This window comes from Mytilus californianus, unplaced genomic scaffold (genome assembly GCF_021869535.1).
Source record: "Mytilus californianus isolate M0D057914Y unplaced genomic scaffold, xbMytCali1.0.p SCAF_10, whole genome shotgun sequence".
Classification (NCBI taxonomy): Eukaryota; Metazoa; Mollusca; class Bivalvia; order Mytilida; family Mytilidae; genus Mytilus; species Mytilus californianus.
The window spans coordinates 384,910-401,336 of NW_026262582.1; positions in this window are offsets into that span (position 1 = coordinate 384,910).

The window sequence follows — 16,427 nt, forward strand, 5'->3', positions numbered from 1 at the left end:
ACAAAGTAATTTCTCCCAGTCATTGCCAGACAAGAATAGTCATAGTTTATATGCAATTAAGTTTCTATCATCCGTCTTTGACATTAAGACACGACATTGCTGAAACAGAATTATTATCATTGAACGTTCTTCACCAGATTGGTGCGATTTTTATCTAAACGCAATTCTTTAAAATTCACACATAAGTCACAATCTTTAAAGTTATTGGTTCAAAGGAATTTTATTTCTAAAGCTAATCCGCCTTTTGATAAGATTTTGTTTCCTGTTTATATTGTTTGTCGATTTTTCTGCATCATTTGATAATCAGTCATGGAAAGAATTAAAAGAACAAGCAATTAATCCTTAGTTTGAAAGTCAAAGTCAAACAAGGATTTTATTGATATGGTATCCAAAATCTGGATTGTCCTCAATCAACACACAAACAAAAGATCAAACATTAATTATTACAATCAGTTCATATACATTAAAATGTAGAATACAAAACATTCAAAATAGAATCTTGTATGTATTTTTTCCAATTTTCTATTTGACCGAGGAGGGACAGTTTAATTTACAGATAATTTTCGATATCTATCATAATCTTAGTAATACAATAAAGAAAATGACTTATTGTGCATGTTGTTGCAATCATATTAAATATAACAAATTAACGTTAATGAACGTCTCACTCAGTGTATACATCTCACTAATACCGTTTATACAACAATTTACTGACATCAAAATCATTACTCCGAAATATGAGGTAGAATTTTTCAATGTCTTAAAGATTATAGCAATACACAAAACAAACACAACAAAAACTCAGTAATATTAAAATACATGTTAAAAACAGTTATTGGTCTCCTTTCCTCAGTTCTAATGACTCCTTAATGAAAGAAACGACTGTTTTTATATTATCCGGTGTTGATGGATTTGGTATAATCGCCAGTTTATCGGTTAAGTTAAGTTTATTAAAATTGACATATTTTTCGATGTAATATGAGCTGCGTCGGATAGAAATCGACCTTATGCAAATGCACGTAAACAAGTACATGTGTAAGACTATGATTGATTTTGGAACATTCAAATACGAAATAAAAGATAAGTTTTGGTCTGTTTTGTAGGGTTCTTATAACAACCAAATCTTCAAACAGTTACCGACTTTTCATAGAGATATTTTCAACCCGAGAAATGGTTAACAGATGTTTTGATATTCATTTGCATACGGTCGATTTCTATCCGACGCAGCTCAATTATCTTAATTACAGAGCTAACTACAGAGCTGTGGAATATTTTTTCATGTGGTTATTTAAATAATCTGTGGTTATTTAAATAATCTTCACAAAACGAGCGCGTGTTATTTGTTATAACATTTTCCTTTCCTTTTTTGTATCTGCTAAACTTGTAGCCATAATTGTAATATTTATTTTGTTTGCCTTCCGAGAGATATGCAAAGGAGATCGAATGGAAAATATAATTAGTTCTGGCTACAAATTAAATCAACAATTACATTAAGGTTAACATTATTTCTTTAAAATCGCCGATATTCAAGTCTGTATTTGAAAACAAATAATGTTGAAATTTATACAGTATATCAAGGATTTGTATGGTATACAAATCCGTGAGTATATATATTTATATACTACAGTGCCGGAATTCCTAGAATATGTGATTTTTGTAAGCATACAACAATTAATACCTCATCGAGTTCAGCTTGTGATACAATTTACGATTTTTTTTTTAATGAGGTCACTTTTTTTTATCAAAGATCTAGAGAAGTGTCCTTTTTCTCAAACGTGTCAGGACCCCAAACGTGTCCACACAACGTCACTGAACACGAACCATGCATAGGTACTTACGGACAGGACAATTTTTTTTAGCCCTCCCCCTTTTTTTCCAAAATCCGTTATTTTTTTGTTTTCTATTAATTTCAATTATTTTCGCATTTTTCTGTATTATAGGAACATAAATATACTACAAGTAACTTGTATTTGCTATTTACTACCAATTCCAAGTTTACTATCCACAGCAGTCACTAATACATGTATACTATAAATAATATAACAGTGACCGCTAATTAATAGAAAAAAAATATAACGGATTTTGGAAAAAAAAGGGGAGGGCTGAAAAAATGTCCTGTCCCCAAGTACCTATGGAACCATGTCTAGCTGGTGTAAAACGTAAATGCAATGAAACAATTGAATATTGTTGCTGTGAATGACGCTTCCTTTTGTTATATGTACAAAAATGGCATCTTCTTTAATCCAGTATTTTGTTCTGTTTTGGTATTATTGCACTTTAAAAAAATATGAATACACAGGCCTAAAGAAAGGTGTTGGTCGGAATCAAAAGTTTATTCATGACGTTTTATGCAATCAAATGAAGCTGTATTTGTAAACTCTGCACTTTAAGGGCTTATTCTTCTTAAGAAATAAACAATGTCATTATCAGACTAAAACATCGTGTTTCAATTCATATATTTCTTGAAGATTGTCATTTCTGTCAGAATCACTTTCATCCATCTCAACATATATGAAATTTCGCTAAAGCGATATGTATTATTCACATCAAAGATTCATCCTAATTGTGGGACTCGTTACTGGTTTTATTTATGTATAAGATGTGACACTGTTGTAAGGGTACAATGACGAATATAAGATGTTACACTGTTGAAAGGGTACAATGACATATATAAGATGTGACACTGTTGTAAGGGTACAGTGACGAATATAAGATGTGACACTGTTGTAAGGGTACAATGACAAATATAAGGTGTGATACTGTTGTAAAGGTACAATGACGAATATAAGATGTGACACTGTTGTAAGGGTACAATGACATATATAAGATGTGACACTGTTGTAAAGGTAGAGTGACGAATATAAGATGTGACACTGTTGTAAGGGTACAATGACGAATATAAGATGTGACACTATTGTAAGGGTACAATGACATATATAAGATGTGACACTGTTGTAAGGGTACACTGACCTGTATAAGATGTGACACTGTTGTAAGGGTACAGTGACGAATATAAGATGTGACACTGTTGTAACGGTACAATGACAAATATAATTATAAGATGTGACACTGTTGTAAGGGTACAATGACGGATGTAAGATATGACGGTTAAGTAAGGTGTATATATATATATATATAACGGGGTACAATGACGAAAATAAGATGTGACACCGTTGTTAGGGTACAATGACGGATATAAGATGTGACACTGATGTTAGGAAACAATGACAAATGTAAGATGTGACGGTTAAGTAAGTTATATATACTGGGGTACAATGACGAATATAAGATGTGACACTGCTGTAAGGGTACAACTTGATGATAGATGTAAGATGTGACGGTGTAGTAAGTTGTATATAACGGGGTACAATGATGGATGTAAGATGTGACGGTGTAGTAAGTTGTATATTACGGGGTACAATGACAAATATGATATGTGACAGTGACATAAGTTGTATATAACGGTGTACAAGGATGAATGTAAGATGTGACGGTGTAGTAAGTTGTATATTACGGGGTGCAATGACAACTATGATATGTGACAGTGACATAAGTTGTATATAACGGTGTACAAGGATGAATGTAAGATGTGACGGTGTAGTAAGTTGTATATTACGGGGTGCAATGACAACTATGATATGTGACAGTGACATAAGTTGTATATAACGGTGTACAAGGATGAATGTAAGATGTGACGGTGTAGTAAGTTGTATATTACGGGGTACAATGACAAATATGATATGTGACAGTGACATAAGTTGTATATCACGGTATACAAGGATGAATGTAAGATGTGACGGTGTAGTAAGTTGTATATAACGGGGTACAATGATGGATGTAAGATGTGACGGTGTAGTAAGTAGTATATTACGGGGTACAATGACAAATATGATATGTGACAGTGACATAAGTTGTATATAACGGGGTACAATGACACAAATAAGATTTGACACTGTTGTAAGGGTACAATGTCATTTGGTCTCTTGTGGAGAGTTGTCTCATTGGCAATCATACCACATCTTCTTATTTTTATATTCAAAGTAAATAACTCTCTAATCTTGTTCGAATTTTAAACACATGACGTTGTATGTATGTACACATGCCTAGCGCAATGGTTACTCATTACGCTATGAACACACATGCAAGCTCTTAATATATACGAGTACAGTCCTTAAATATAAGTGAATCATGATATGGATCCTCGGGTTTGTATAGCTACGGTTTAAAGCAGAGAACATGTCTGGGTATGATAAAGATCATTATAGGATTAAACTCATTTTTTCTAGAGGTTATTGATGTGTAAACTCGGTCGATTAACTCACAAAATGAACTTTTAGTTTGACAGTTATCGACACAGTTTACACATCAATAACCTCTAGAAAAAATGTGTTTAAGGGGGTACCCAACACTTTCACTAAAATATATTTGGCTCGTTTAATTTTCATAAAATTTTGACAAAATATTTACTTGGACCTGTTGACAAAAATATAAAAATTTCAAGAAATTTGAACCAAACAATTTACAGGAATAATTCATTGGATTATAGCAGTTTGACAAACACTAATTTTGATCATTGAGAAGCTTGATTTCTCTTTACGAATAGTAAATGATTAAAACGTTCAGCTGATTTTTAAAGAGTTAACTCCCTTAGGTGTTTGGTACCCCCTTAATCCTTATAATTCTAAATCGGAACGTTATTTATTATTTTTTTTTATTTTAACTTTCTTTACAACGCAGACATGTGTCGCTCATGAATGCACTTCAGCATTATGTTTCCATAGGCAACGTAAGTAGTTTCACCAACATAGTTTATCGAAGTGTAAAACTAGGAAAGAAACTTTAACGGACCAATCAAATTCAAGTATTTGTTGATAAGCAAATCAAATAATAAGAATTAGCACACCGTACAACCGAATTGTTATGATTCAATTAAAAAAACGTCGAACAAGGTCACAAACCGACGTTTTGCTAAACATGGTAAAAATTAGTAATGTCTATATAAAAATCTAGGAATCTTTTAACTATTTGTGTATAACAAACAACACATTATGCTATCTCATAATGTTTTATGAATACGATGTAAGCTGTGTTATTCAGAACGAAGAATTCTGTATAACCCTTTACGTGAAGAGAATCCTTATTAACCTTATATGAAAACATATCTCTATTGCAAATGTATGTCATCTTATAACGTTATACGAATACATGGCTAAATTGTAAATGTATGTCAACTTATAACGTTACATGAATACATGTCCACTCATAACGTTATATGAATACATGTCTACTCATAACGTTATATGAATACATGTCTACTCATAACGTTAAATGAATACATGTCTACTCATAAAGTTATATGAATACATGTCTACTCATAATGTTATAGGAATACATGTGTAAATTGAAAATGTATGTTGTCTCATAACGTTATATGAATACATGTCTGCATGAATTGCAAGTGTATTGTCAACTCATAACGGTATGGTAGTATAGGTTTAAAAAAAATATAAAAACGATGCGAATCCATATCAACATTGCAATAGTTCACAACTCATAACGCCTATTCAACAACTAATTATGCAACTGCAAGTTGAAAGCATAATGCAAGTTGAAAATATAATGTGTTATTAACTTGTAGTTTCCATGATGAACAATATTCATGTAAAATATCAAGAGATTTTTGTAGACCCTCTTTGCTTTCAGATAGTAAAACAATATCGTCTGCATATAAAAGAATGTTCAAAGAGGTATCCCCAATGGCAACTGGATCCGTATGTTTTTTATCAAAATTACCTACTCCTTCATTTATAAAATAGTTAAAAAGAAGGGGACTCAATACGTCACCTTGTTTAACACTCCTTTCTGATAGGAATGGAGGACTCAGCCCATTAGAGAATTTTATTCTACATACTGTATCAGTATACATTGAATAAATAACATTAAACATTTTTTGGGGGATATTATGTTTTATGAGTTTAGAAAATAAACCTAGTCGCCATACGGTATCAAATGCCTTTTTTAAGTCTATGAAGGCAGCTAAAACGTTTTTCTTTTTTTGTCTATATTGATCAGTTATGGTTTTAAGAGTGAATTTGTGGTCAGCTATACGACTTTTCTCTTTAAAAACAATTTGATTTTTACTTATTAAATTTTTGATATCCATAAATTTTACTAAACGTTTATATAAAATTTTATTGAAAAGTTTACCCAGGTTGGAACTAATAGATATACCTCTATAGTTCCCTGGATCAAATTTGTCCCCTTTCTTATGCAAGAGAACAAGTAAGCTTTCATTCCATATTCTCGGAAATTGACCAGATTCGAATATGCTATTAAAGAGTTTATGAAGTGGTTTTTATTAAAACAGGGATTGCATTTTTCAACATTTCATTTGAAATCATGTCGGCTGATGTGCTTTTGCCATTTTTAATTAAACGAATAGCTGTTACTATCTCTTCAATTGTTATCTCTGAACTCAAGTGAGTCAAGTCATCTGTAACATGTGATAAATTAAACTTTTCTTTTAGAGAGTCAAAATCTTTAATAATTTTAGAGTGAAACTATTGTGGTTTATGTCACAGCTATTCAATTTTTTATAAAACTGGATGAAATCTTCTTGTGGTAAAGATTCATTTTGTTGATTATTACTTTTTTGTCTACTTAATTTATTCAAAATGTTCCAAAACATCTTTGGGTCTTTCTCACATGTATAAAGTTCTGAAAATATATCTTTTTTGTATTTATTTTCTTCATATTTACATAGACGTCTAAGTCTAGATCTGAAAGAATAAAATTTATGTCTGTATTCAGAATTATAGGGATGTTTATTAACTAACTTTTCATAATTTTTTACTGTAACACCAAGTTCACGGCAAGATTCAGAAAACCAAGGTCGTCTTTTTGACCTATTTTGATTTTTATTTCTGACTGGGACTTTCTTAACTAGTTTAGCAGACTTGAAAGCATTTTCATATAGTATAGTATTAAATGAATTTACTGCTGATTCAGAGTATTTAAAAGTGGATTTCAAAAACTGTTCAAATTGTTTTTACTCTCTATACTGTTACTATTTAATGTGTAGAGATGGATTGCTTCAGGGGTCCATATAAACTTATTTGGGATAGGATCCAACTGATATTGGTAGATGCAAGCACATTGCGTTTATTTTTTTTATCGCATTATAAAAACTTTAAACATCTAAATATTGAAATGGTGTGTAAAAATTACATTGTATGACAATTAATATATTAATATATTCATATGTAAGTGCCTATAAATAGTAGCACATGACATACAAATCTATGGGAGTGTGGATTAATCAGTACAGAGATTAATTCAATTACACAAATAAAATTATAGATTGCCTAACAATGTAATTTTAACACACTATTTAGTATGTAAATATAAGAATGTTTAAAATATTTACAAAATGATGAAAATAAACGCAATATTTCGCTAGACTAACTAGCTTTATCAAGCGTGCATCTATCCAGGTGAAATCGGATGTAGATGATAAGAAACTTTTGCAGCTCAATGTATATGTTGCACTTGAATTTAGCTGCCTTGAAAATAATACATAATTTGGATGAAGTTCAAGATTTTTACAAAATTGGTAGTTGAAGTTAGCAACGTCCATTGGCCAATATTACAGGATAAAAAGGACGATGCTGTGTACTAACTTATTCTTTATCTTTCCCTGTATCTTTTCTCATCCTTTTCGTTAAGACCATCAGGTTCTAAAGTGTGGAGTTGGTGGATCCAAAAATTTTCTCTTCTCCTTCTCGCCGTGGTGTCCCACTCGGTGTTGATTTCTATGATTTGGAAAGTAACATTATCAAAAGAATGTTTCGTTGAACGAAGATGTCTTGTGAGAGGACAGTTTTTGTTGGTTTTGTACCATGAACGATGGTTATTGAGCCGAATTATAATACAGTATATGTCATATATAATACAGTACTTGTTGTATGTATGTATGTAATGTAATCATTGTGGCTTACCCCCCCCCCCCCCCCCCCCCCCAGAATGGTGTTGCTTTCTATAATTTACTGGGTTGTTACATAATAGGACGCTTTCCAATGTGTAAATTAAAGAATGGCGAAAGTCACCAGAGGACATTCATACTCAAAGTCATAAACATCACATTTTGAGGAAGCTATTAAACCAAGAATTCCAAATAGCGAAGTTGAAATCATCTCTTTGTAAATTTTACAGACACCATCACGAGTTGGTTGACCGTTATGGAATAACCGTTTCACAGATGATATCGGATATGTTCCATACGTCGTTACTACAATCCTCTTCCCTTTTCATGAATGTGACCTACCTAATTAGACTATTTACCGGGTTTGAAATAACATAAGCAACACGACGGGTGCCACATATGTTGAGTACTTTTGTCGCAGAAAGCTCGACATAGGGATAGTTATCCAGCGGCGGCGGCGGCAGTAGCTAACTTCTTAACAGCTTTATATTTTAGAAGGTAGAAGACATGGATGCTTCATACTTTATTTATGGATGCCTCATGTTACGAAGTTTCCGTCAGTCACATGTTCAATGTCCTTGACCTCATTTTCATGGTTCAGTGACTAAGATTTTTTGTAATGTTAAATTCTCTCTTATTATAAGTAATAGGATAACTATATCTGGTATGTGCGTACCTTGCAAGGTCCTCATGCCCCGTCAGACAGTTTTCACTTGGCCTCGACCTCATTTCATGGATCAGTGAACAAGGTTAAGTTTTGGTGGTCAAGTCCATATCTCAGATTCTATAAGCAATAGGTAAAATATATTCGGTGTATGGAAGGACTGTAAGGTGTACATGTCCAACTGGCAGGTGTCATCTGACCTTGACCTCATTTTCATGGTTCAGTGGTTATAGTTAGGTTTTGTGTTTTGGTCTGTTTTTCTTATACTGTATGCAATAGGTCTACTATATTTGGTGTATGGAATGATGTTAAGGTGTACATGTCTAGCTGGCAGGTGTCATCTGACCTTGACCTCGTTTTCATGTATCAGTGGTCAAAGTTAAGTTTTTCAGTTTTGGTCTTTTTTTCTAATACTATATGCAATAGGTCAACTGTATTTGGTGTATGGAAATTTTTTATGATCTATATGTCGTCGCGAAGGTTTTATTTGACTTTGACCCATTTTCCCAGTTCATTGCTCAGTATTAAGTTTTTGTGTTTTGGTCTGTTTTTCTTAATCAATAAGCAATAGGTCTATTATATTTGTTGTATTGAAGAATTGTTAGCTGTACATGCCTGCCTGGCATGTTTCATCTGACCTTGACCTCATTTTCATGGTCCATTGGTCAATGTTTAGTTTTCTTGGTTAATGTTAAGTTTATGTGACAGTTGTAATAAAGCTTTATATTTAGGACTATCAACATAATATCAATGATTAGTAAAGAAGGCGAGACATTTCAGTGTGTGCACTCTTGTTAGTTTTCTATGTTGTACCATGTGTACTATTATCTGTATGTTTGTCTTTTTCATTTTTAGGCATGGCGTCGTCAGTTTAATTTTGATCCATGCGTTTGACTGTCCCTCTGGTATCTTTCGTCCCTCTTTTAAAAGCTCTTTAAATGATAAACTGTTGATCAAGTTTTCAATTTAAGGTTACAGGCATCACTAAACATGATGATGCCCTTTTACATTAAGACATGTTTTACAGTTCAGTGATGTCATGTTGACACATTTGGGGGAATCGGAAACGTTGGAGGGGGGTTGGAGTTCACATTTCTAAGTGTTACATATGTAAACTAGAGGAGCCTGTGACGCTCACCTGATTTATGTTTAAAATTGATGCATGAAATAATGCAACTGTTATATTTTGCTTTAGTTTCATAGATATAAATCAAAAACTGCATTTTACCACTACATACTATTTTTAGCCATGGCAGCCATCTTGGTTGGAAGGTGAGGTCATAGGTCATATTTTTTCAACTAGATACCCTAATGATGATTGTGGATAAGTTTGGTCGAATTTGTCATATCTGTTTCAGAGAAGAAGATTACCAAATTTTACAAAAAAAAGTTAAAAATTGACATTAAAGGGCACAAATTCCATAAAGGGACAATTGAAAATTTTTGTAATGTTGACTTATTTGTAGATCTTACTTTGCTGAACATTATTGCTGTTTACAATTTATCTCTTTCTATAATAATATTCAAGCTTATAACCAAAAATGGAAAAAAAAAATAAAATTACCAATTTAGATTTGTCTGAATTTTAGGGCAGATAAATCTTGACCTGATGAACATTTTTACCCCATTGTCAGATTTGCTCTAAATGTTTTGGTTACAGAGATATATGCCAAAATCTTCATTTCATCCCAATGCTCTATTTTTAGCCATGACAGCCATCTTGGTAGGCTGGGTCATCAGACATATTTTTTAAACAAGATGCCCCAATAATGACCAAATTTGGTTAACTTTTGCTCAGTAGTTACAGAGATGATTTTAGTAAAATTAAAGGAAGGACGCCAAGTAATGAGAAAAGCTCACCTCGCCCAGCTAAAAAGATGATGTGAATTTTTTTAACATGCAAGTTCACAAGAAAGTCCTAATGGAAATGTGTCACCCTATCCAAGACTCAATATTTCGACTCCAAACACCAGCATGCTAAGCGTAAGAACCAGTATATACCAATTTTAGAGTCTAGTTCCACTTTGCTGTGCTTCAAACACTTGACAGGAGTACCGAGGCTGTTTTTAAAAAGTTTAAAAGAGGCTTGGATATAAAATGATGTATGTCATTATAGAATGGCTTAGTGACCCATTTTGTATGTTGCTTGTGAAGTACACCCTACACACAATTTCAGCATTCTAAGACTGATAAAACGCATATGATGATAATGAACTACAAACATGACAACAAAGATACAGAAGAAACATTAGACCAAGAAATTTATATAAGACTGGAAAGCAAATTTTCTCAGAATAAAAGAAACATTAATAGAGTGTAAGTGTGCTGATCACTGCATCTATAACTGTAAGATAATGCTGTTAAAATTGATGAAAAGCTGCAACCCTATCAAGTCACTGAGAAGTGCTACAATGTTTATATATAAGCAGCACATAATCAGTAACAAAAAAGGCTGTTAACTTGTTAATTTTTGACAGCAGTACTTTAAGAAGTTAAAATGTTTACTCCAGATTTTTGAAGAAAATAAGAACTACACAAGAGAAAAAAGAAAACTGCACTTCCATTAGACCAGTACATCAAGCCCTTATAAAGAAATTAACATTCTCTCCCTAACTACTTTACATACAACTCTCAATATTACCCTCATCTACTCAATTTTTCCTTTTTCTCCCTATAGAACATATATTCATACATACCACTCTCATTATTTACCCTCATCCTACCTCCATTTCTCTCTTATCCATATCAACCTTAACCACCTATATTAGCCTACTCTTGTGTGTTAAATATCCCCATGAAAGTGTTAGTTGTTGAAAAGATTTTAATCATGAAGTACCAGGCATGGAAGAATGAAAAATTTCAATACTGAAAAGAAGATCTAAACTTTTCATGTTTTTTTTTAATATTGAGCTAATTTGGAGTTGTAGTTTTTATTTCAATATTAAATGGTTATCATTATTTTTAAAATTAAGGTAACAGCCAAAGTTACAATAAGACAAAATGTGTGATGTAAATTTTATTTGAAGAAATTATCCTTGAATAACCATTTTGCAGCCAAAATATATATTTAATTGAAAGGTGTAAAAAATTTAAAAAAAAATGAAAAAAAATAGTCTAAAGTAACAATTGCCAAAAGTTTTAAAAATGCCAAATGGTACAAAAGTACCTGTCTGCTAATGTACTAGCCAGCTGGCCTGAGGGTTATCTGGACTTTAAGGTGCTAGTTCACCGAAACAAATGGCCGCAGTGACCACTAGTCTCTTCCTTTCGGAGTACCAATTTTAGAGTCTCTGATTTGACTAAAGCATGACCTATAAAGCCAATATGAAAAAACCTGACCCATTTAACAAATTAAAAAAACCATCTCCAATTAATATATAGATAAAAAGTTAAAAACACCCCCAATTAAAATATGGATAAAAATTTAAAACATCCCCAATTAAAATTTGAATAAAAGATAAAAACATCCCCAATTAAAATTTAGATAAAAAGTTAAAAACACCCCCCAATTAAAATATGGATAAAAATTTAAAATCTCCCCAATTAAAATTTGAATAAAAGATAAAAACATCCCCAATTAAAATTTGGATAAAAAGTTAAAACATCCCCAATTAAAATTTGAATAAAAGATAAAAACATCCCCAATTAAAATATGGATAAAAAGATAAAAACATCCCCAATAAAAATTTGAATAAAAGATAAAAACATCCCCAATAAAAATTTGAATAAAAGATAAAAACATCCCCAATAAAAATTGGATTAAAAGATAAAAACATCCCCAATTAAAATATGGATAAAAAGATAAAAACATCCCCAATTAAAATTTGGTTAAAAACATATTGACATAGCCACGGGGCTCTCCAAACTTGTACCAGTATAGCGGATACATGGTACACGGTCTGACCAAGTCGTGCCACTCGGTCTCATACCAGTACTTGCGGATACTTGATATGTATGGTACTTAGATCGCGACTCGGTCGCAGTCTGACCAAGTCACCCTTGGTCACGGTCCAACTGAGTGATCGATCTCACTCAGTTCATGCATGGTACTATGGAAAAGGTTTAGACCAAGTCACCCTTGGTCTGACGGTCAGGGTCCAACTGAGTGATCTATCTCCCTCAGTTCATACCAGTACTAGCAGATACTTGATATGTATGGCGGGGACGTTACTATACCTAAATGGGAGGTATAGTATCTGTGAACCCTAAACACAGATGGCAACTTAACTTCCCATACATGTAATCAAGTATCCAATGCTATTACTGTTATTGTTATATTATGTTTATAAAATAACTAATGAAAAACCTACCACAATAATAAGATAAAAACATTGCATCCAAGTTTCCTGTGTCAAGAAGTGAAATATTTTTTTTATACAAGTTCAAATGTACTAAGTAGTCCAGTTTTAGTTGGTTTCCTTGAAGGTTTTCAAATGGCTCCAAGAAGATGTCACCTTTTGGGTAAATACACTGTGACAGTAACTCAACAATAGAGTAAAACCAAAAAAAAGCTATGAAAATGTCAAAGTACAGTCTTTCCCAATAAACGATAATAACTAATGGTATCTTATTCTTTTTGCCTTGCAAGTCTTTGCATGAAAAATGTCACATTTATGTCATAAAAATGCTAGTCAGATTACCTCCACATAGCTTTGAAATAACTATCAAATGTTGATTATTGTCTAATGACAATGTACCTTCATTTTAAAGGTATACTGTGCATAAAACATAACCGGTCCTGATATTCTTGATCCGAGGTTACACAAGGGTCAGATGACAGACAGTGTTATTACTATATACTAGTAGTACAAATTAGTAGGTACTTATTTCATGATGTAGGTGTTAAAAACTACAGGTCACTGTAAGCTAGTTGTAAGAGGCGCCAATATAACAAAACATGATACAATTTCAAATGCAGAAACCATTATGGCCTGATCTATGTAAAAAAACAAGCGAAAAAAAACAATTCGAAATGATTACCATTGAATTAAAAGTGAACCTCAAAATCGACAGGAATCGCCATACCCCAAAACATAATTCAGCAGATGGAGAGTTGTCTCATTGGCACTCATACCACATCTTCTTATATCTATAGAATCACTATACCCTAAAATATTATTCTGAAGGGATAAATATAACCTGAAATATTATTACAAGCAAATACCAGCTTTTAGTCTTGTGTGGTCTGACCCAGCCAGGGATTTAAACTCAAAACTCTTCCTCACAAAATAACTGAAACAAGATTATTTCTAAAAAGCGGAACAAAATATTATTTTAATAATATATTAAAGAAACATAAAAAAGTTCAAATAAATGTTATTTATTAAAATGAGAAATGATTTATGTAGCAATCACCTTATATAATACTGCTACTTAAGACAAAAGAATATGGCAATATTGAAAAAAAATACACCCTGCTTTAAAAAAAACTCATACATAATTAATTGTAGGGAAGAATCATAGGTGTTTAATTGTTACAGAAATTTCAACTTTACAATCGTTATGAACTAGCAAACAGGGAAATTAGGTCATGTTAACTTTACAATCGTTATGAACTAGCAAACAGGGAAATTAGGTCATGTTAACTTTACAATCGTTATGAACTAGCAAACAGGGAAATTAGGTCATGTTAACTTTACAATTGTTATGAACTAGCAAACAGGGAAATTAGGTCATGTTATTCCACTTGATAATAGTAAGTAGGAAAACAAATAATAATATATTACATTTTTAGTGACCACTAAACATACAAGTAAAACAATACTAGCATTCTATAAAATATACCATTCCTTCTAATGCATTATGAAATACTATTTGACATTTCTTTTAAACTATTGCAAAAGAATTCACTTACTAAAATCAAGAGGAGAAAATGTTCAATTTCATGGACAGGGTTTTAAATATTATTTTAAAGCTAAGAAAAAATTTACGAAGTCACAGGATTTACCATTAAATTTAAAAACAAGTTAAATCTTCTTTTCTACAAAAAACAAGAGTTGTCTCCTATTTGCATTAGCCTTATCATGAAATACTGTTACAAAAAGTACCTACAAATATGGGAGATAACTCATTAAACTTAAAATGAAGTCATAATTGGGAGGAAGGGGCGTTTAATATCAGATAATATTGAGAATGGAAGCACTTTTGTAGATGATGACGATGTAAATATAATTTGAAATCCCAATGTCAGACCAATCCACTTAATGCATTATCTAGACCTGTTTACAAGCCGATTTTATTTACAGAGCTCTAAATAATACTGTCATCTTACTTTATTTACATCTTATATAGCATATCTAACAAAAAATATATAACAATTATATATAAAACTAATACATTCTAATTTATTGCAGGCCTTCCTTGCAGTGAACAAAACTAGCTCATATGAAGAGATAAACAAGTGTATTCCCTCCCCTTAACCCTAAAACCCAGCCTGCTAGTTTCCATTCCTCACAATTTATGCTCAGTTTGTTAAATTTAAAAACAAGTTAAATCTTCTATTTGCATTAGCCTTATCAGGAAATATCAAAATATCATAAACTGTTATCACAGAGATATGTCTCGCCTTTTTGTAATTTTGATTATGCAAATGTTGAAATCAAAATAGCAATACTTTAACATCTTACAAAAGTTATGCAAATATTCAAAGTCAATGAACCATGACTGAGTTACATGGCTAAACAATCTCCATGTAAATGAGATGTGCCAATGCTAATACAACTGCATACCAAATACCATTGACTTATTATAAGTCGTTCCCAAACCTAAATACAAATTAACTTGTAAACTATGTAAAAGTTTCAAAGTCAATGAACCATGAAGAGGGGTTGGGGCTATATAATCTCCATGGAAACTGATACTTGCAAATGCCAATAAATTTGCATACCAAATATCATTGACTTAACATTAGCAGTTCATCTTAAACTGATCTAATCACAAACTAATACATATAAACTAAGATAAGTTTCAAAGTCATTAGACTGTGACTGAGGGACGAGGCCAAAAAATTCTCCATGGAAATGAAATGTGCCAATGATTATACAACTGCATACCAAATATCATTGACCTACCACTTGTTGTTCCCCATAAACTGACCTAATCACAAACTAATACATGTAAAATAAGCAAAAATTTCGAAGTCAATAGACTATGACTGAGGGGGCAGGGCGAAATAATCTCGATGGAAATTAGATGTGCCAATGCTTATACAACTGCATACCAAATATGATTGACCTACCACTTGTGGTTCACCATAAACTAGACCTAATCACAAACTAATACATTGTTGACGCCATCGCCGCCGCCGGAAACAGCATACCTATGTCTTGCTTTTTGACTCCGTCAAGGCGAGACAAAAAGTACCTTCAAATATGGGAGATAACTCATTAAACTCTAGGAGTAGTTATCTGGAATAGCTGTGAATTGGATGGAGAGTAGTCTCATTGTCACCAATTTCACATCTTCTTATATCTATATACCTATAACAGGATGGTAGAGCATAAGGGCAGGAGTAAAACAATATGCCCCCCCCCCCCCCCCAACTGAAAGGGCATAAAAATAGATTTAAACCGATGGCAGCTGATTGTTCTCACAAGTCACATCAAAGTCTTACATTAAACACCTAGTACATGTATTAACTAAGACCATTTAAGGGGGAACTGTAGGCCTATGAAATTTGAATGTAATCAACATATCTGGTTTGAAAGAATAAATCTTTACAACTGGCTCTCCCCCCTCTTTCTATCTCTCTCTTTAAACATAATCGATTACTACATATTTTTT